The 21,354-nt window shown below is 45.6% G+C and overlaps 1 long non-coding RNA gene across 3 annotated transcripts in view; it reads left to right on the top strand.

Annotated features, from left to right (window-relative positions):
* LOC116284461 (uncharacterized) overlaps window positions 1-21,354 on the top strand; it is a 319,987-nt gene that overhangs the window by 46,538 nt on the left and 252,095 nt on the right. For all 3 annotated transcript variants that reach the window (XR_012062355.1, XR_012062354.1, XR_012062356.1), the window contains exon 2: window positions 12,722-12,868. This is a non-coding gene — a long non-coding RNA (uncharacterized lncRNA). The remainder of the gene's footprint in view (window positions 1-12,721; window positions 12,869-21,354) is intronic.

Raw genomic sequence — 21,354 nt, forward strand, 5'->3', positions numbered from 1 at the left:
TAAAAAAGAGATAAGACATCAGATTGTTCTGAGGATTAAAAGAGAGCATAGACGAAGGGGCTGTTATTTAATACTGTCCTCTAGATCCCCACATCCAGATGTTGTTCCGCAGAAATGTGGACTCTGGTTTTGTCACTCTTGGGCTGGATCTGAGATCGGCCTGTTTAGGCAACTCCCAGGTGATGCTGGTGCGACCTTGACACCAGCTCCCTTCTAGCACCTGCAGCCCCCAACTCCTGCCTTATCCCAAAGAGGAGGGCCTCACTTCGGGCCAGAAACCCCTGGTCTGCCCCCCGCAGCGTCTCTGTCCTGCCCTGTTAGGAGATGTGTCCCTGACTTTCATAGCCCAGGGGAACTAACCCCAGAGAAGGACTCTCTGCAGAGGAAGAAAGGAAATGCGGCTGTGAATTTAAAATGAGAACAATGAACAGGACAGACACAGGAATAGCTGTTCTGCAGGAGCAGGTGTGTGAGCACTGGTACTTCTATTTAAAATGTTCTAAGAACTTTAACAGTCTTGAAATTTATGATGAATGAGCCCTAGAGAGCTGGGATATGGAAAAAAAAAATGGAAAGAGCTCTGTCCCTGAGCTGATATAAAGTATGGAAAATTGCAGGAAGGAAGACAAAGAACGGCAAGAATGCATGTGTATATTTGTGATCTAATTGGTTTTTATTCCTGGAATAAATGCACTTTTCTTCTCCTCCTTTTTTTTTTTTCCCTCCCTGAATGTTTTTGAGTGAAACCTTTGGAGTGTGCCTCTCCTTGATCCAGATGTTCAAATCCCCCTCCTTCCCCAAGGCCCAGCTCCAATCCCACCTCCTTCAAGCAGGCCGTAGTTAACATGCTGATTTAGGGCTGACCAGGGTTTCTCGGAGCCAGCCAGCCCAGGGGTAAGGCTGTCCCAGGGGGAGGCCCGGCAGTGGCTGCCTGATTCCCTCAGCAGCGCACACCTGGAGCTCTGGTACTGCCAGGCTCTTCTGGTTGGAGGCATGGGGCCCGATGGGGAATCCCTCTGTGTTTGTAAGTGACTGTGACGGTGATGCAGCTACCAAAACCAGAGCCTCCACAGCTGCTCTGGCTGCTCTGGGTGTGTTCCATCTCCCTCAGGGAGGCCTTGTGAATGAAGAGCCCTATGGTTTTCTTTCTGCCCCCTCCCTGAGGCTCTGGGTTAGAGTGGGCGGGTGAGTGGGTGGGGAGTTACCAACCTGCCCTCTCCCCACAGTAGGCCACACCCTGCTAGGACAGTGACAGAGCTTCTCAGCTGTTCTTGAGTTCATTTTCTCCTTCTCAGGAAGCTGGCAGTGGTCCAAAGGGAGCTGAACTGAAGAGTGTATGTCCGTTCTCTATGTGACCCTGTTCTGCTGTAAGAAGGTCTTTGTACAGGGGTTAGTTGGTGTCCACGTGGAGAGTCTTTGCCCTTCCCATGAGGCTTCTCAGCTGCTCTGACAGAGCGGCTCTTCTGTCCTCGGCTTGGGCCGGCCTGTTGGAAACTCCCTCAGAGCATCTTCCTCCCTCTCCACATCCTGAAGCACGTCTGTGCCCTGAACGTCTGTTACCACGTTTCTCACTCTATTTTCTAGCCTAGTTCTTCATACACAGGTAGCATCTCCAAGGCTAGGATGCATTGTCCTTGAGGGCAGGAGTCATGCCTGATCTATCTTTACAGCATTTTCATCGATGGTGTTCAAAAGTACCTACTCAGTGGATGACTGGAAAATTGGAATGTTCTAAAATCGTAACAGTCTTGCTGAGCCAGTCTCATTTGGATCTGAAATTGATACTCTTATGCCATCTTTGTTCCGTCCCAGCTACTATCTTCAATCTTTTCGTGCAACTGTGATGAGCAGATACACCGTTTGCTGTACCACATAGATCCTAAGAAAAATATTACCAGGCCGTTTTAAAGTCAAAAAGCCAAATAGTTTAGTATCTGGAAATACATGAGTTTTTGCAAATGCTTAGACTAGACAAGAAAACTGGAATGCCACACACTTGCTTTAACATTCTTTAAATGTTATAATTGGTATTTCTTATTTTTCTTGCTTTGGGAACAGCTCTTTCTCTGCAGAGTTCGAAAAGAGCTCTCTCTGATCCTGGCAGCGGACTCAGGCCACTGTGGCCTTTGAGTGTTGGAAGACTCATCCTGCCTGGGTCTGGGAGTTGTTCTGTTCTTGTTCATCTATGGGGGAGGGGACAGAGGATGGGGGACAGAAGTATAGGCCTCCTTTAGAATATTAAAAAAAAAATCAACTCTGGCAGAAAAAAAGGGTGGTGAGGGAGGACAGTATGGATCATAAATGCAAGATCTCTTTAATTCACTACTTCTACTCCCTCCCTCCTCCCAGGCCAGCTCCCACACAGCGCCATCATCAAGAGTAGGTTTGTATTTGCTTTAGTTGGTGAGACCCCAGCTCCAGCATGACTATAAATCATGGGTCTGGGGGTGCAGCCGCTGGACCTTAAGGGGATGACCCTGTGTTGGGACCCTGCCAAGCAAACCGGCTGGGGAGCAGTCTCTGTATCCTCTGCTGGGGATGAAATTGTCCTGTGCTCTGTAAGCTGCAAAGGTTTCATATCACATGATGGCTTTCGTGTTGTCCTAGTGACGCCCAGAGTTCCTAATTCAGGGCAGTTGGCTGACCTTCTGGAGGAAAGAGTGGCTTCTCCAGGCTGCCTGCCCCTTCCCCTCCCGTCAAGCTTTGCTTCTCCAAGTGGAGTTTAGGCAGCAGATTGAGTCAGTGGCTCTGTTTGCTTCCATCTGACCTTTCTGTGGCTGGGCTTCCTTCCCTAGCTCCTCCCTCAGTGCCTCTCTGACCCTCATTTTAAACAAATCTCTAGGCTTCTGTCCCTGGTGCCGTGATTCTGGCCAGAGCCACCTCTTAGATCAGTTGCCACATCTCTCAGCGTGGCCTGTTGCTAGATTGCTAGATTTTCATTTACTCCCCTCCAAGTGGACTTCAAGTATGCAGCGGAGAAGACAATAACTCTGAAATCCACCAGGTTGGGGTTCAAATACGTGATTTGTCACAAGGTCACTGTGTGGCCTTGGGCAAGTTATTTAACCTGTCAGGGCCACAGTTGGGGTGGACGTATGTGTAAGCGTCATTGTTGTTTAAAGTTTTGGTCTCTAAAATAATTAATTAACATGCCCTTTGTACACAGAAAAGAAAAGAACTTTTTTTTTTTCTCTCCGGGTTTGCCAGCTCTTCTTGGCTAAGCAGCCCATTTTATTAAGTTTAAATACATCTGTTTTGTGAAGAAAAGAGAAATGGAGGCAATTTGCTAGTAGTAACTGAAAAGACCAGCCCCCTCCTGGGCCCCAGCATCATTCTGGGATTCATGGTTCCCCCTGCAGGCATATTAATTTTTATTTCTCACCCTGGAGTTTTGTAATGATGCTGCTTTAGGGTCAGGGGACTGGGTTCCACGGTCATACGTCAGTGAGAAGCCTCTTGGTGTTTCAGCTGTTTATAGGCTCATGTAGACCAAGCACCTACTATGCACATGTGCTCTGTACTGAGAACAGAAAGATGAATAGCACTTTATGTTTGGGATGCCCCTGAGTGGGGAGGGAGGAAGTCACGTAAACTGCGAATTGTAGCGGATTGTAACGATTGTAATGTAATGCGGTGTCTATTTGTAACAGACTGTTTCCAGGCCCTGCCAGCCTGTGGGTACAGATGAGGCCAAATTCACTGTCAGAACTTAAATTTCACCAGCCTCTGCCCCTCCCTGGAACGTAGACCCTCAGCCAGTTTTTTCCTTGGGCCCTTGGAGTTTCTCTTATGCTCTTTGGCTCTGTCTCTGGGATGGTCTTTGCCTCCATCCCACTTCTGAACCTGGCCTTTCTGCTGCCAGTACTCTGCCCAAGGGGTGACCCTCCCAAGGGTCCAGCGGTGTCCCCTTCTCTACCGACTTCCTGAGCCAAGCCATGTGTTGTTCTGGGCTCTGGAGCAGAGAACATCACTCTCTATTTTGGGTTACATTTTGTCACCTGAGCACAAAGAAGCATGGCTGTGCTTTTGTGTCTCACATGGTCCCTTGGCTTCTGCCCTCAGCATCTCTCTCTGCAGAATTTGGGCATAAATCCACGGGGTCAGGTCCAGGGACCATCGTCTCTGACAAACACAACAAGCACCTCCTTGCTGACATCACCCCCATTGCGTAACTGCAGAAAGCAGCTCCTCTCTCTTTCCTGCCAAGAATCACCTCCTTAAACAGATGGCTTCTGCTGGCCACTCGTGGTCAGTTTCCAGACGTGCCCCAGCTGAATTCTTCTTGATTATGTCCTTTCCCTCTTTTTTATTGACCTCTTGACCTCACCTGGACCGCTGCCACAGTTTCCTAATTGGCTTCACTGCCTCCGGGCTCTGCTTCTCTCCATCCTGTAGCCAGATTACTTCAATAAATGACCCTCCTTGGATGGGATCCTGTTGGGATCAGCCTTCTACAGGATTCCTCTTGCTGGCTAGATCAAGGTCCCACAATATCATTGCAATCACACTCCTAGTTATTGGCCTATTAAATACTTCTACAAATACTGTTTTTACTTTATCCATTTTCAAACAGAGTCTGAAGCAGTTTCCATTCATCTTTCCAGTTAGTCCCAATCCATCAGTATCAAGGGAAATGGGCATTTAGAATCAACATCTTTACTTGTTCCACCTGGGTATGCATGAAATTGGGAAGGATTAGAACTCTTATAGGGAAATGGATTCTTACCAAATTTCAAAAAGGTAGATTGGATTTAGGCCAACGATGACTTTATTCACCATGGGCTTTTTTAAGGCCTGTATCTGAAATGGGTTTTCTGGAGAAGGCTACCTGCCCCGGTGCATCATGTGTATGGGCTGACGGAAGCCATTGGACAAACAGAGCAGTAAGAGCAAGACATCAGGGTGTCAGTTAGGCAGATCTGAATCAGACTGTGATGTAACAAGTCAGGAGACGTTCTCGAAGAGTTGGCTTTTTGCATTGACCAGTCCAAAAACCTACAGTACAAACATTTAAAAAATGAAAAGAGCCATAAGGACTTCTTAGGCATTAAGTTAACACTTAGGAAGATTTGACCATAATGCACACAATTTAGATTTTTCTCTTTGTTTTCTTTTTGAAGGTAGAAATGAACTTCAGGAAGCATCTTTCTTAGCAGATGCTCCACAAGAGACGGGGACCCAGGTGTGACAACTCTGGTGGGAGACACTGGAGGCCTAGGTCTGGAGGGGACTTTGCCTTCAGAGCTGGAGGATATTTCTCTTGAGTCAGTCACCCCCAAACCCAGAGGACACTGATGCAGGGGAGGGAGAAGTTTTCCTCGGCCTTCTTAGGGTCCCTGGCTGGGTCTGATAATTAAACTGACAAAGAAAAATTAATAAGAGAAAAACATACAAATTTATTTATGTAAGTTTTATGTGATACAGGAGCCTTTGTAAGGAAATGAAGACTTGGAGAGATAATTAAAACTGGGTGTTTTTATGCCAGTTTGGATGAAGAGTGGATAGTTGCGGAGAAGCATTGTCAGACAGAGGGTATGAAGTAAGGGTAGTGAACTGGAGGAAACAGCCAGGCCTGTGTGTTCAGATTCTTGGAGATAAGGATGCTCCTCTCCTCCAGGTGTGAGGAGGGCACCTCGCACTTAAGGCTTTTATGATCTGCTTCAGGGGAGAAAAGCAGGGGGATGGTCAGAGTAACCTTCCTGCTTTCACTGTTTTCTCAAACTTCTTCAGCTTAAAATACTCAATATGCTGAAGTGCCGTGTTTTGGGGTATGAGTTCTGAACCCCATCACCGAGGAGATTATTACTAAAGGAGAGGGAAGCCAGGACCTGGGTAAGGGAGGCAGGCACCTCCATCCTCATTATCAAACAAAGAAGATGCCATCATTTTATCCTTACAGTACTTTGTTGTAAGGTCAGGACTGATTGTGGAAAGAGATCCAAGCAGGCAGGGTTAGACAAGGAAATCATGATGGGAAAAGAAATTGCCCCCGTGTCTGAAGGCTGGGTGGGCTTTGGACAGCCAGTGCAAGCACATCCTTGATGGGAACGGGTGGAGTGGGGGTGGATAGGAGAATGGTGGGTTCCTGAGACTGCGAGGTCAGGGGCCTTGCTGTGGGGTCAGGGGGAGAAGGACTGGCTTGGGAACTGGAACCTGTGTGTCTGGGGGGGCAGGGCTTTATTATGAGGGCCAGAGAGCCAGGAAGAGAAGTTTAGATTTAACCCTGCAGGAAGCTGGAAGCCTTGGAAACAATAATGAGACAGATTTGGAGAGGAAACCCTGGGTTTGGGGGTGTCATTCAAGACGGGAGGGTTAGGCCTAGATGAATGCGGCCCCAGTGGGAAGGACTGCAGGCAAAGGACAATTTACAGAGAAAAACTATTGAGACGTGGAGACTGACCATCATGGGAAGGCGAAGAAAGTGATGTTAAACGTCCCATCAGGGTTGCGGCCCATGGAGACTGGGTCCTGAAGATGCGAGGAGGAGCTGGCCGGGGGAGGCTTATGAGTTTTGCTTTGGCTGTTTAAGGAGATGAGGAGAACTGAGTGGAAGTCCTCCATGGGGCTGCTCCCTGAACCCTTGGAGACAGAGCTCTGCTCTGAGGTGATGACTGAATCCGTGAGCTTGGAAAAGTGTCCTCGCAAAGAGAGCACGAGGAAGGAAGAGTGGAGGTGGAGACGGGGCCTGGGACTGGATGAAGAAGAGGGACCTACGTACGGAGCAAACAAAATGTCCCAGCCAACATGCGTCCTGAAGGATGTCTTGCTGCCTGCTGCTCGGGGCATGGCGTCCCCTGCTGCCAGGACAGTGCTGCCCCAGCTTGCTCCTGAGCCAAGCAGTGCAGGCCTGGGAGCCAGAGACATGAGGGTAATTCGCTGCATGATTTGACCTGCCCACTTTGGCGTCTAGCCCGGGGCACGGTTTTAAACATGGTGCTCTCTGTCAGTCTCAAGGCCATATTATCAGCTGCCTAAGCCGGTGCTTGACAAAGGACCCTGTAATGAGTTGCTAGAACTAGCAAATAAAAATATAGGATGCCCGATTACGTCTGAAATTTTCAGATAAACAATGCAAAAAATTTCGTACGTTTCCAGTATTGTATGGTATGGACAGATGTATAAGAAAATGGTTATTATTTATCTGAAATTCAAATTTAACTTGGTATCCTGTATCTTATCTGCCAGTTCTATCCTCTGAGGAATCTGACTTCAGCACGAAGGGGACCATAATCATTCCTTTTCTCAGCTGAGAGGCCCCTTCCCCAAGACACAGTTCGTTCTCTTTCTTTCTTCCCTCCCGTGGAAGCAGATGATGTAGTTCAGAACCAACGACCAATTGTTTCACACCCACCACGCTCCTCACAAGGCACAAGGCATTTTCACACATATGGTATTGGTGTTTTACAACTTGTTCGTGGGATACAGCACTTGGAAATCAGGTGTTTTTGGCAGAATATCCTGAACTTGAAATAATTTTACCAGCAAGCTAGAAGAGATGATGGTATTTGCAGGTGTGCAATAAACTATTGCTGTAGAAAAGCACACATATCCAAAGTCAAACCATTATGTTTCTAAGTCATTCCATTGATAACTGGGAGGCACAGTTTATTGAGATGTTTAATTTTATTCTCCCTGTTGTATTTTCACCTCCCCTATCCTGAGAAACCAAGCCTTTCTGTTACGAGGCCAAGGCATGTTTTGTTGGTGCCCGGAAAACAATCCTTCCCAGTGCTTTCTTCTAGAGACCCTTTGGGCAGGGTTACACTGGCCAGCCCACCAGAGGAAAGGGGTGAAGGAAAACATCTGCAGTTGGGGAATTGTGCTGGCTCAGTGTTGGGGGGTGGGGAGTGGGGAGTGGGGAGTGGGTGAGTCCATAAAACTAAGGGGAAGGGCAGGCTTTGGGCTTTGAAGTTTCCAAGTACGGAAGGGCCCAAGCCCCTCTCGTGCCGAGTACTTCATTGAGGACGGTGGTGATTGCCTGTAGAGCAGTGGTGAGGGTCCCACGGGTGGGTCTGTGAACACAGTGACTCTACTTGGGTCCTTACAGAGTAGATTGCCCAGAGCTTGCCAGGAAACCAGTGACAGACTTTCTTCTCGACTAAACTATAGTCAGGCTCCCCTAAGCCAAGTGGACTTTGACCCTGGGCTTTGGTGTCTATCCTTGTGGGCCTGCATTGTCCGCTTCTAGAAGGAGTCCTGTCAGGTCATTTTAGAGAGAACCCCCACCCTTCATATCATCTTCATTCTCCGTATCTGATCAAATTCCTTGTCCCCCATCCTTGGTATCCGATCATACTGGCTGTCTTCAGCAAGAATCCTGTCAAGCTGTTTTGGCCAGAGTCCTCCCTTATCTCAGTGTCTCCTCTTAGTAATTTTCCATCTCTCGCCCTCCTCATCCTGCTCCTTGGCTATAAACTCCCACTTTCCCTTATTGAATGCACTTGTCTCCTGAATAAAGTCTTCCTTATTGTCTTTAACAAGTGTCCGAATAATTTTTAACACCAGTACTTGACTGTAGCAGGAAGAGGAGTGTTGGCTATGATGGTAGCCTCCATAGCTCTGCCCCCTGGCACCCTCCCTGCCCCTTCTTCCTCCCTCCATCCATTCCTGGTACCATACAGCACTCACGATGCCACAGGCGGCCAAGAAGCCCCAGGAATGACCGAGTTTGCATTTTCTACCATCCAGACAGGTAGAAACCAGAAACAGAATACATTTGACTCAGAAACACAAAGAATTCCTATTCTCCTTGCTTCTTTGAATTGCAGATTAACGTTCCATCCCAATTTCCCTTCTTGTTTGTTCTTTCAGTCTGATATCACAAGAACTACTCATTTAAGGATAATCTGGACAAAACCCGAAAGTCAAGAAAATTCTACTCATTGACTCTACCCTGCCCCTGCCTCCCAACACCAGAGTTATGAAGATATCACCACTTAAAAATTTTTTAGCAGCTGAATTCCTCAGTTAGTTCAGTGTTGCAGGAACGTAGTTAGAAAAACTGGATTTTTTCTCACCATGCAAGGCTGGGCACAGAGTGCTGACATTTAAAAACTCCATGTCCAGCATAACACAATGACGTTATTTATAGACCAACAAGGATCTCGGACAAATGGGATGCAGAGGGAGAAACACAAAGAAGGAAGGGGCGAGTCACAGAAATCTGAGGCTGAACTGAGAAGGAAACCCCCAGCCAAATCTGAGACACGTCGAGCTTTTGTCAGGTTCCCGTGATTAGCAGGAAGTTGAGATGACTCACCGCGTCCTGTCACCCTTGCTCTGGGGTCCTATGTATCCCTTCCCAGGATTTTAAAGCCCTGATTTATGTAGAAAACCACACAATTGGTCAGAGAGTGACTGTGCTCTGTTTTTCAGATCTGTGTTTTTCAAAAGCACAGAATGGTTGTGTGGCTCAGTATCTAAGGCTGACCGGTCTCCCCACAATGGCCTCCCCGTGGAGGCTGGTGCCAGGGGTTGGGAGGGCACCAGGGTGAGCTTTGAGGGGCTTCTTCATGTCTCCCTGCGAAAACCTGGATGCGGGGAGGGGGGGCAGACCTTGGCCTCCAAGTCTTGCTGTGCACCTCTTATTGGAAGGAAGTGGCCTCAGCCAAATAGTCAAGACCAGTTTAAGTTTAGCTTCTTTAGCTTTTCTTGTAGGTCTTAAGGGGAGGGGGGGTGAGATCTCCCAACATAACAGGGATAAGACCAGCCAGGGAAATTCTGTTTTGCTTTCTCTTTTGGTTTTCAGATTGCCGCTCACTGGGGTTATTCCTTTCCTAGATGGGCCTCCACCTCACTCTCACCACAAACTATTATGATTTAAAAATTAAAGCTCGATATCCTGGCTCATCCGTTTCCCTTTAATAGGATGACCTGTGGTAATCAATAGAGGAAGTGCGCAAATGTATGGTCCTGTCTGAGAGGATTGAATTAAGTGATGTGTGCAAAGTAGAGAGATGAGATCACTTAGAAATGAGTTTTTTAAAAAAAGTCTGTGGTCATTATCGCTTGCATTTAGAAAGCCAATTTGAAAAAAAATCAATCTGAACCGAATTTTTTTTTCCATCCTTAAATCTTTGTCACTCCTTAGGTGACAGGATGTTGTGAACATAAAACTTGGGATTGGCTTTTAAAAGGAAAAGAAAAAGAAAGTATAATCTGTTTGCTGAATTTATGGAAACAACCACAAAACCCCCATTATTCACCTGGCCCTTAGATTTATACAATTTTTCTTTTCTGTCCACCTGACAGTTGACTATTGGTTAGAAACATTTAATGATTACAAGTTCTGGTGAAACACCACAGGTGAATAAAGAGAGAATTTTGGCTGAGTTTAAGGGGCTTTCCTGGGAGACTGATGTATTTTGTGGCCCAATACTTCATTATTTAACCTACAGACCTGGTTTCTTTTGAAAACAAACCTTAAGTCTGGAACTTTCCACTCTTAGAGTCCACATCACTTTCAAGAAAGCCTAGAAGATGTAGCTGAGTAAAAACAGTACTCATTATGAACGGTTACTGCTGTTCTTTCTCACTGGGAAGGCTGGGGACGTCAAGGATCAAATGACCTTTTTATGCAGTGGTGCTGTTTCTCCGTGTCTCAGCCTCTTCATCAGAATGACTGTGGCTGAGCTAGGGGCAGAAACGCTTTTATGGAAAACAGTGGCAGCGTCATAATTGGCGTCCAGTCATCTCAGAAGTCTTTACATAACTTCCCACAGTCATGTCAGAGGGCACGGGGATAGACGTGCATCTAATTTCTTTTTGGATTGTGCAAGGAAGCACGATCCAGAGAGAAGTCAGCTTCAGCGATTTCCAAAGAGTTTGAATTCATATCCCTGAATGCAGTCCTTGAGTCTACTTTCCCATCCTTCACTGCACCCACCCAAAAATGGGGCCTTCTGCTCTGTATTAGGACTCTCAGACATGCACATGGAATGTGAACCTCAGAGACGAATGCTCAAAAGCTGGGCATGTGATTACTTCCTCCAAACATCCATTTGTCCTCAGTGTTCTAGGCCTTGCTGCCCAGACGTCTGACACCCTCTCTTCTCCTTTGGTTTTCTAAGTCAAGTGTGGTAAGTGGTGGCAAAAAGGAAGGGCTTCTGCCCTCATTCAGGTTCCTAGGTGGCTTCAACTCTGAGACTCCCTGGAGTTTTACATCAGCTCTTGGTTCAGTCCTAAAAGAAGTTGCATCAGGCATGGCAACTTTTGCCTGCTTTGTTCCCATTCTCTCTGGTGAATCAAGTATTAATAAATGGCTCCCTGGGGGGAGTTTGGGCAACGCACACTAGAAAACAAATTGAAACACAAAATTCTTGGACTGGTGTAATGCGATACCATATAGTCACTGATGGACATCTACTTTCCTTCCCATACGTTCAGGAGAAAATCAAGAAAAGTGTGTGGCTAACATCATTCCACATTTTTCCTTTACCCACAAACTCTGCTTTAAAACAGCAACCCAAACCACAGGTAGATACTTCAGTGAGCAGATTAAAACCTTTTCCAGGGAACACAAAGGAATTAAGAGGATAGCCAGTTGTTTGCCACTGAATGGGCAAAGGGGAGCACAGTTACCACTCTGGTCACTGCCTCTCCCCCACCACTGGCCTGCCACCTTTGAGCTGGGAACCACGCACAGGCAGGACCATCTGTCTAGTTTGGGATGGTAGCATTTGTCCAGTTCACCTTACTGGGTTAAAAGTGTGTGGGAGACAAAAGTGAAACTTTAACATTAAGAAACACCTAAGTGCACCAAATTTTGTCTTTGCCTTCATGTTTTTCTCCCAAACACATGCAATCTCTGTAGAACTTCACTTAAAGAAAACTTTCTTCTACACAGCAGGGAATAGCTTGCAAGAGAGAGAGAGAAAATCCAAGATCTACTGTATTTTATTGATTTGTATCTGGTCTTGTTCCAGAATTGTTGTTAGAGGCACATGTGATTAAGTATGCCACTGACTGCTGTGTTATGTACTCCAAGTCTTTTTTTTTTTTCCTGCAATTTCATTGACGACCTTGGTGCAGTCAAAGATTAATGAAGATGGATCCAAGTCCTTACTACTAAGCAAAGAGGCTCTAAACAAAGGACAGTAGACTGCAGGGTTATCTTTGTAACCATAGGGAGTCTGTTTCAAATAAGAGACATCAGATAAGGCAATGGTGTGCTAGGTACAGTCGATCATTAACGCTCTCTGAAGGTGCTGGACTTCCTCGCCATGTTACTTGTCAGTGAACATCGGGAAACTAGACAAGAAGAGAAGAAGTGTGTGATGCCAATCATATGGCCAGTGCATTTGGCCAGTTGGAGCTGGCCAGCCTCCAGCTATTACAGGCCGTGAGAGTGGTATAGAGGGGCGGGCAATTCCAGGGCTGCACCCCCTCCTCAGGGGCTCTGCTGCCTGGTCCTCTGAGGATGATGCTAACCCACACACCAGAGTATTCTAGTCTTGGTGACCCGTTTGCTGGGTGTCCACAAAGATGGCTGCAACCCATGACTACATGGCCGTGTGACTCTCAGGGAAGTTTAAGGCTGGATGGTGCTTCCCCCCCCCCGCCCCTCATTGTGACTCGGTCTCCCTTTCTCTAAACACTTACTTTACTGTCCTTTCATAATTCATCCAAGGCTTCTCACAAAAATTGCTTTGGGTTGCAGTAGAGGAGTATTTTGGAATTTTCCTACTCGTATGGCACTCTTATTTTTTATTTTTCTTTTCAGAGTGCAGAGTGAAGAAGCAGTAACTGGTCAAGAGGAAATGTCACTGAAATGCGGAGATCCCCAACAGTTTTTTTTTTTTCCTTTGCTAATACTCTAAGTAGAGTTTCCCCGCAAAGCTCCAATAACACAGGCCGTCAGAGAGAGCAGGTGTGTCCTTAACCAGTTTCTGTCGCTGGACAGCCTTGTGATCACTGTATTTCTTTCTCCAGACCACTTGACTCATTTACCAGTCTCATTCCTGTCAACACGTGTGCTGGAAAAAGCAGCCAAGTGTTAGTGCCCGTTGGGGTGACAGGCCAGCTCATCCCTGCGGGCAGCAGTTGTTTCCAGTACAGGGGACACCCTCGAGCCAGCACGAACAAGGTCCAAGGAAGCCTCCCAGGAGGGAGCCAGTCAGCAGATGGCAAAAGAGACTCAGGGTCCGACTTTCCACAGGGGTCTTCAAATAGCCAGAGGAGTGTGCCCAGGACAACACATGCACACGTGCACGTGCACACACACATGCGCGTGCACATGTTACCTTGTGTGACTTTCACCCCTGTCTACCCAGCGATAACTTTTGACTCTAATTTTTTCCCCTTGGCTTTTGCAGGAAGTAGCTTGGTTTTGAGAAAAACCAGGAAAAGCACCATCACGTTGGGCTTCAACTAGCCTCTTGCTTTTTCTTGATTCTCTCTGTTCTTGCCCACAAGCCACACATCTCAGGTCTGAGTCCAGGGTGGTGAATGTATTTTGCAGGAGTTTCTGTGTATCTAGGGTACAGCTCTTCTTTCAGCATTCTTCGCCCTTTCTTTCGTCACTTTTCACTTTCTCTTTGGTCTGCTTTTATGTCTGTAGAGTTGTCTTAGCTGACAAGGTGGACTCTTCAAGTGAGAAGTTGCATTTCTCCCTTCTCCACTCAGACATGTAAAAGCCTGGACTGATGGGGCTATTGAAGAAGTGATGGGCAAAACTCTCCCACATCCTTCTTCCTGGAGGGGTATCTTTAGAGGAGGCAGGTCTGTTGTGTTTTAAAGAGTGATATTTATATGTGTGTAACAAAGAACATATTTTTTTCCACCATATGAACAGGTGGACTTGCTGTGCAGACACTTCCTCTAATCTTTAATCTCTGATCACACGTGAAAATGTCTTTGCTTTCGTGTGTAATCGGTGCGGAGACTGGCAGCACTTGTAGGATGGGATGGCATGAGAAAACGTAGATGTTTTGGGGTGAAAAATAGTTGGTGTGCCAAGAGCCTGGGGGAAGAGAGAAGAGCGAAGGCTCAGAAGTGGCTTTGATACAGACCTGGAAGGGCTTGAAGCCATGCAAAGCAGTTTGGGCTTTTTCTTGAAGGCTGAAGGGGAGCCCCTGAAAGATTTTAAGCAGGGACCAGATTCACATTTAAGAAAGTTACGGCAGCTGTAAAGGGCGGCTGTGAGGGGCACAGGTGGTGGGCAAGGAGTCTAATCAGGAGGCGATCGAAGGCATCCACAGAAATGATGAGGGTCTGAACCTAGCATATTAGGAGATAAATGTGAAAAATGTTAAGAAAGCGAAGTAGGTGGCACTGATTTCTATCTTGCCTTACTGATAGCCATTTTACCCTTCTCTTTATGGCTAATGAGATATGAGCCAAATGAAGTGCCTTAACTTTCTTCATTCTATATCTCTTTTTCTGTCTGGAACTTGAGAATAGACAGCTTGTAACCATGATGTGCTCTGTAAGATGGGAGCCTTGTGCAAAGCATGGTAGTGAAGAAAGACAGGAGTCCAGGGTTGTGATGACACGCTAGAGTCAGTGTACTAGCCTTGGATGATTTGAGTCCCATGCTTTATGAGAAAAATGAATAAATCTTTTCTTGTTTAAACCACTGTGATTTCCATCCATTTCCATCCAGCTGCCAAAAGCTGCTGGCAGACAAAATGTTGACAAACTGGGTTGTAAAATGTGAGCAGAATGATGGGAGGATGAGCTCTAATTGGTTGCTTGACTGATGGGGTAGATGATGGTGCTGGTTGCAGAGAAATGGAATGGAAGGGGACTTTAGGAACGGTATGGATTTCCCTTGTGCATATGGAGTCTGAGAAAGCTCTGTGATGGCCGGGCTAGGTCCAGGAAATAATGGGATGTAAACCTTGGCTAGAGACATATATCTGGAAACCATCATTTTACAGGCAACAGTTGACATCATGGGAGTGTTTTCAGTCACCGACGGAGCGCGTAAAAGAAAAGGGCCAAGGACAGGGCCCAAGGTGCCCAGCACATGAGAGTAATGTTCCCATCAGTTGGACAGTGAAGAAACATATAGAAAGTTAGGCAGAAGATCTGGAAAGAGTGGTACCATGGAAATCAAGTACGTTCAGAGGACAGAGTGGTTACTAATGACACAGTTATAAAGAAAACTTAGAAAACAGGAGAGAGGGGTCAGGAAGAAAAATGGCCAGACGGTTCCCTCCTTTTCCAGAAAGGGTATTTTCTGAGTGATCTTTCCACAGAAGGTGGTCACAGGGACGTTTGTGTCATGACACCACAGCACCTGTGATTCTTTAGGAGCCTTGCAATACCCTGTTTCTTTCTTTTTTTTTTTTTTTAAACCATCTCCTTCTCCACCAATGGCCAGATAACATCAAATGATTGATCTATCTATCTATAATTTGTTTTGTTTTGGGGAGGAGATTTAAATGATGTATTTTATTTAAGAACAAAGTGAATCCAAATGCATTAAATATTCATTTTAAGATATTTCTTCATAAAGAGTTTCGAGGGCTCCCCTGTTGCACACGGAGGTGAAATACAGTCGAGATTAGATTATGTGCTCTGTTAATTAAATATATCACTAAGGAGTCTCTACGAAGGGCTCTCCTATGAGAGGAAAAAAAGATTTTTAGAGAAGGTTAAAAAAGAAAGAAAGACAAGGCAGAGGGCAGGAGTGCTTTGGTTTGGCGTGTGTTTATGGCAGTGTCATCAGCAGGACATGCCCCCCACCACTGGTGGCATCCAGACGTTTTCATGGCCTCTGTGGTCTCTGCTGCGGGCTGAGCTGAGCTGTCACTGGCTAGAGCTGCCTTTTGTTTCTAAAGTCAATTAGTGCAGGGTATAGGGTTGTTTTCCTGAACTTTTAATTTATTTTCTTAAACTAAGAAGTAAAGAATATGTCTTCTGGGGAATGTCCTCAGATTGCATCAGCCAGGGGCTCTGAGGACCAGCTCGCTCCCTGGTCCAGGCCTCTCAAGGTTGCTCAGAGAACAAGTTCTGGCTCTAGGCAGCTTCTTGCTCGGAATGATCAAAATAATTGTTTTCACCCTTAAAGGGCAGTTGTGAGGTGAATTCATTGCTTTGAGCTTTCTAACAGTGCCCTCCCTAAGGAGCAAGTAACAATGCTCATCTGGAATATTTTAACTGGAAAGAGAAGATCTTACTTGATCGTCCCAAGAAGGACCTCAGGCACCACTTTCATAAGGAGTGACCTGTCACTTAAGAGTCGTGGCTCTTCCTTGGCCCATTAGTCAGCTCTGGGAGAATCAGCAGCAACAGGGTGTTAAAAGATCACTCTGAACGTTTGCTGGGAACTTCTTGGGTGTAAAGTTTCTCTTCAGGATGCCACACAGTGACACAATAAAGATATGATACTGGCTCTCAAATTGCCAAACAATCAGGGAAGACACTGTAGTTTGAGCTGTGGCTTTTAGGCTGGACAGCTATAGGCGTAGGCTTGTATAAACACATGATCCATCACACGTGTGAAGATGCCCTCAAACTTTGCTTGTCTGGTGGTCCCTTCTTCAGCCAGCTCAGCTGGCCTGGAAAAAAGCTGAGGTCTCTGAGCAGACACATAGATGCTTAAAAAAATAAAGTTATAATTCTATAGTTCATACATTTTCCTTGCATTATTCCAAACTCATTTCCCCTTATTTTGGGTATATTCTAGATAGCTTTTCCACAACACACAGGATTAGAGTTGTTGAGATGGGCTGTGCCAAGCAATGGCTGTATGCCACCTGCAAGGAGAAGTGATTTTCTAGAACCTGACATTAAAGCAGTAGTTTTCAGACTTGTCTGACACATGTCAGCATCACCCCGGCATCTTTAATAATTTCTAAACCCAGGCCACACCCAAGGTGAGTAAATCACAGTCTTCAGCGGTGGGTACACAGGCGTTGATTCCATGTGCAGACGAAGTTGGGAGGCACTGCACTGGAGGTTAAGGCAGAACAACAGATGTTTAATTGAGTGGGTTTCTGGGGCTATTTAGTATCAGGGTAGTATTCTTCACGTTTGTATAAGTAGCCTATGTCTTTCTTGGGGTGCATGAAGGTGAGACAGTGTCCTGAACAGGTAGCAGGGGTGTGCTTTTCTTTCCTGGTCATCGGTAGCCCTGAGAGGCATCATTGTATTACAGGTATAACCCACATGAAAGGTCCCTTCTCTGTCTTGCAGGGTTTGTCCCCAAGGATGGTCTAGAAATGGAAAAGATGGGAAATTGTGACCCTTCGAGTTGGGGCATTTTATAGTCTCCACTTGGATGATACCCTTCAGAGATGTTCCTTCTCAGCTGGTACAGTGTACTTTCCAAGAGGCTATCTCCACTTTCTGCCAGTGACTGCGTAGGACAGTGGCACCCCCACTAGTCGGAGGGCATCCCACATGGATGCCCACCCCCCCCCAATCTCTTTTGGGCATCCTTTTTCTCTCCTGGTGGTAGGGGTCTGTCAGGGGGATGGAGAAGGCAAATGGGAGGGGAGGGGTCTCAGTTTATTCTGCCACAAGAGATTGTTCAACAAAGGATGCTTACTAGAAAACTGTCTATCCTGTAATGTGAACTTGTAAGACAGCAAGCTATGAACTTTTATATTCCATATATTATATTTTTATTAAGGCAAAACTCCCTACAAATGGATTGGGCATAAGCCTAGAAAGAGATACACAAAGATATTAGCAGCAGTTGCTTTTTAGGTGGTTTGACCATGGGTGATTAAAAAAATCTTTTTCAGCATTCACAAGGAGCATATTGTTTTACTAATTAAAAAAAAAGCTATTCTTTTAAAACAGAATGTCCAATATGATACACCCGAATCAACAGAAATATTTTATATTTTGTTCATTCTTTTCTGCTGAAAAAAAAAGGCAGAGAAGAGGATAATACAGCTTAGCAAGATCTATCAAACAAGGCAGTGGAAGTAGTTAAGATGTGTATTTTCCACCCTCAAAAGGAGGCCTAGTCTTGCTCCTTGGTCTGTGCAAAGAATGCTTTCTCTTTGTTTACCTTCCTTTGTTTAAAACCTCTGTCACAGAACACAGTGCCTGGCAGGTGACAAGTAAGAGCTCAGTAAATACCAGTCCAATTGAATGAATAGAATAAAGTCTTGATGCTTAGAGGTAGAGCTTTTGTTATCTAGGAAGAATCTTTCCCTAAATAATTATGGCAAATGGAATGATTTCTGTAACAACAACAACAAAAAGAAGAGACCAAGTCTATAGCCAAAGGACATATGTTGAGTTCCTCAGAAAATGAAGGGAAACTTCATGGGCTGGGTAGGACTTAAGCATGGCTTTGAAGAAATCAGTAGAAATTTTATAGAAAGAACAGGGATGTTGCAGGCACGTGGACCAGCTTGTGCCAAGATCTGATGGCTAGAGATAGGTGAACATAGAAGGTGGCCAAGTTGTTGACTGGAGCAGATGGTGTGCGCAGGAAGGGTCCTGGCAGGGATCACTGTCAGATAGAATGGGCTTAGCTGGTGAGAAACCATAAACTAGGATTTTAGATTTCTTTCTGATGTTTGTAACGCAGAGCTTTTGCAAGGTTTTACAGGAAGGTGTTCCTGCAGACATACCGTGCTCGCTGGCCCTTCATCCTGTTGCAGAGGAGGAGATGCTCCCCCAGAGAGGGGTGTAGGAGAAAGCCATCATCCTCTTCCTTCTCTCTCTCACCCAGTCTCCCTTAGAAGAGTGAATGGTATAGGATGAGCATGGATGAGAATGCTGCCCCCTTTAAAGGTGCAATGTGGCCTTGAGCATCTTGGAGGAGGAAAAATTTGATCCCTTCCACGATTCATTGAAGGGTTCTCTCTCCTCCTTATCCCTACCTCCCTCACTCCCCATTGAAATGTCCTCTGTTGACCTCTTCTGTGTTCCAGGTACCCACTGCCTGTTTGGCTCTCCTGCACCGTCTCATTTCTCTCGTACGCCTCATTGCTTTCTCAGCTGAGTGCTCTTACAGTATTCCCATAGCTTCCCCTACAGCCCATACACTGATAGCTGCCAAGTCTTTCTGGCTTGGCAGCCCCGTCTTCTCTCCTGAGCTCGGACTTCTATTTCCAGGCACTTGCTGGACACATCCTACTAGGTATCTTTCAGGCAACTCTGGCACAACATATCCAAAACTAAACTCATTTTCTTCCCCTGCAAAACCTGTTCCTCTTTAGTTTCCAGTCTAAGTTATGTCCTCACCATTCACACAGAACACCTATTTGCCCTAGACTCCCTCCAGCTCACCCCATGTCTAATCAGCCACTGCGTCTTGATCATTACACCTGTGAAATGTCTGCTGAGTCTCTTTACTTTTCTTCATGAGCCTTGTACTAATTTTGTTTCTTAACCACTCTGTACTGGACCAGTTCGTTAACTCTTAACTGGCCCTCTTGCCTTTGATTTCTCTCTCTCTTTCCCCAGTGTATCCTCCTCATTTGCTGCCAGGGTGATCTTTCTGAAACAAATTGGATCCTTTGTGTTTTGCTCAAAAAGCATTAAAGGCTTGCCCTTGCCTAAGAATCGAGCGTGAGCTCCTGAGTGTGGCTGGCGAAGACTTCTCAGACTGGCCCAGCGTACCTTCCCAGCCTCATCTTACAGCACCTCTGACCCTACCTACCCCCTTCGCCCAGATCGTTGTCCACACAGAAGTGTTTTCCAGGCCCGAAGCACAACCTGATTCCATTCTTTACTTCTGCAACTGCTGCTTTTTTTTTTTTCCTGATACAGCCTTCCCTTGTGCCTACCCACAAACACCATATGCAAAATAACATTGTATACAAGGGTCCTCACTACCCTACTCATCCTTTCTAGCACAGCTCGAGGCACCTTCTCTGCAAAGCCTTGTCTGGCCCTTTTTCCATGCTTCATATAAAGTTTGTATAAGGATGAATTATTTGTGTGGTTCTCTCTCTTGCACAGTATCAATTCTATAGAAGGTGGGATCTGAGCAGTATTCACCTTCATGGTCTCAGATCTAAGCACAGAGCCTGTTACAAGGTAAATCCTCAATTAATATTTGTTGAATGATGCAATGAATGCATTATTCATTTTTCTCACATTAAAAAAAAATCCCCCCCCGGAAGATCCCATTTTCTTTATAATTTAATCCCTAAAGATTAAACAGTTGGTAGAATATTCTTATCCCCTTCTCCTTACATTGCAGGGATGTGAGAAATTCCTTGTCTCGGGAGGGGAGAGGTACAGAGGAGGGGCACTTCTGTGGCTGCATGTAACATGAGCGGCTGCTCTGGTTGAGTGGCCCACGTGGCTCAGCCTCCTGCAGGCTGTCCTCAGGAAGCCCACTCTCCTCCAGGGCCCTATAATAAGAGCCATTCCTGCAGGAGAGCCTGCCCTTGTCGAGGCCTGCCTGTGACTGGGTGGGCAGGTTTCATTATGGGTTTGGTTCTGTTTTTTTTATTTTTTTTTGGTGGGGGGTGGGAAGGAGGTCCAGGGCAGATATTAGAACACCCATCTGTTTCCGGGTCTAAGCTTTAAACTCCAATCGGCTTTATCAGACATAAAGCAGATATTTTCATCTCCATCTGTCTGACTCCTGTGACTCCCTCTTTATTGGTCCCAACTTGAAGCTGAGTGGGATGGAGGTTGGGGAGAGAATTGGGACAGGAATATTATTTATTTATTTATTTATTTATTTGCTTTTTTTTTTTTTAGGAATATTATTTATTTGCTCTTCTAAAACCCCAGTAATTATCCTACTATTCTAAGTTGATGATGCCAGGAGTTGCTCACATCCTAGGTATCTGGTAGACTCTTAAGCCGCACACGATTTTGGAGAGAGATCCTGCTCTGTAGGGCAAAGGGAGGACCAGGAGAGAGCCTTATATGTGGTAAATGCCTTACACTGTTTAAATGAATGAATGAAGGGGTTTGTGGGCAGCAAGTTATAGTTTAAACTCAAGTAACCTGAGGCAAGAGAGGAAATGGATTTTCCATTTTCATCTATCAGATGGGCAAAGACCAGAAAGTTTAATAATCCACTGTGTTGGAGAGGGTAAGGGAAAATAAACTATCTTACACAATGCTGGTAGGCATGTGCTTTGTTGAAAATAATCTATGTAGGGCAATTTAGGAGTATCTATTGAAAATGCATATATATGCACATAGCTTTTGACTTTGTGATTCTGTTTCTGGGAATTTATACTACGGCAATACTAACATGCAAAATGACATTATGTCAAAGGTATTCATTGTCACATCATTTACAATAGCACACATTTAGAAATATTCTAATGTCCACCAGAGAATTGTTAACTAAGTGATAGTACGTCGTAATGGATTACTTTTAACTTTAAAGAAAAATGAGGACACTCCTTCTAGACCAGTATGGAATTATTTCCAAGGTGTATTGATAAATGGAAACAATCAAAGTGCCCAACA

The sequence above is a fragment of the Vicugna pacos genome, chromosome 20 (genome assembly GCF_048564905.1).
Source record: "Vicugna pacos chromosome 20, VicPac4, whole genome shotgun sequence".
Taxonomy (NCBI): domain Eukaryota; kingdom Metazoa; phylum Chordata; class Mammalia; order Artiodactyla; family Camelidae; genus Vicugna; species Vicugna pacos.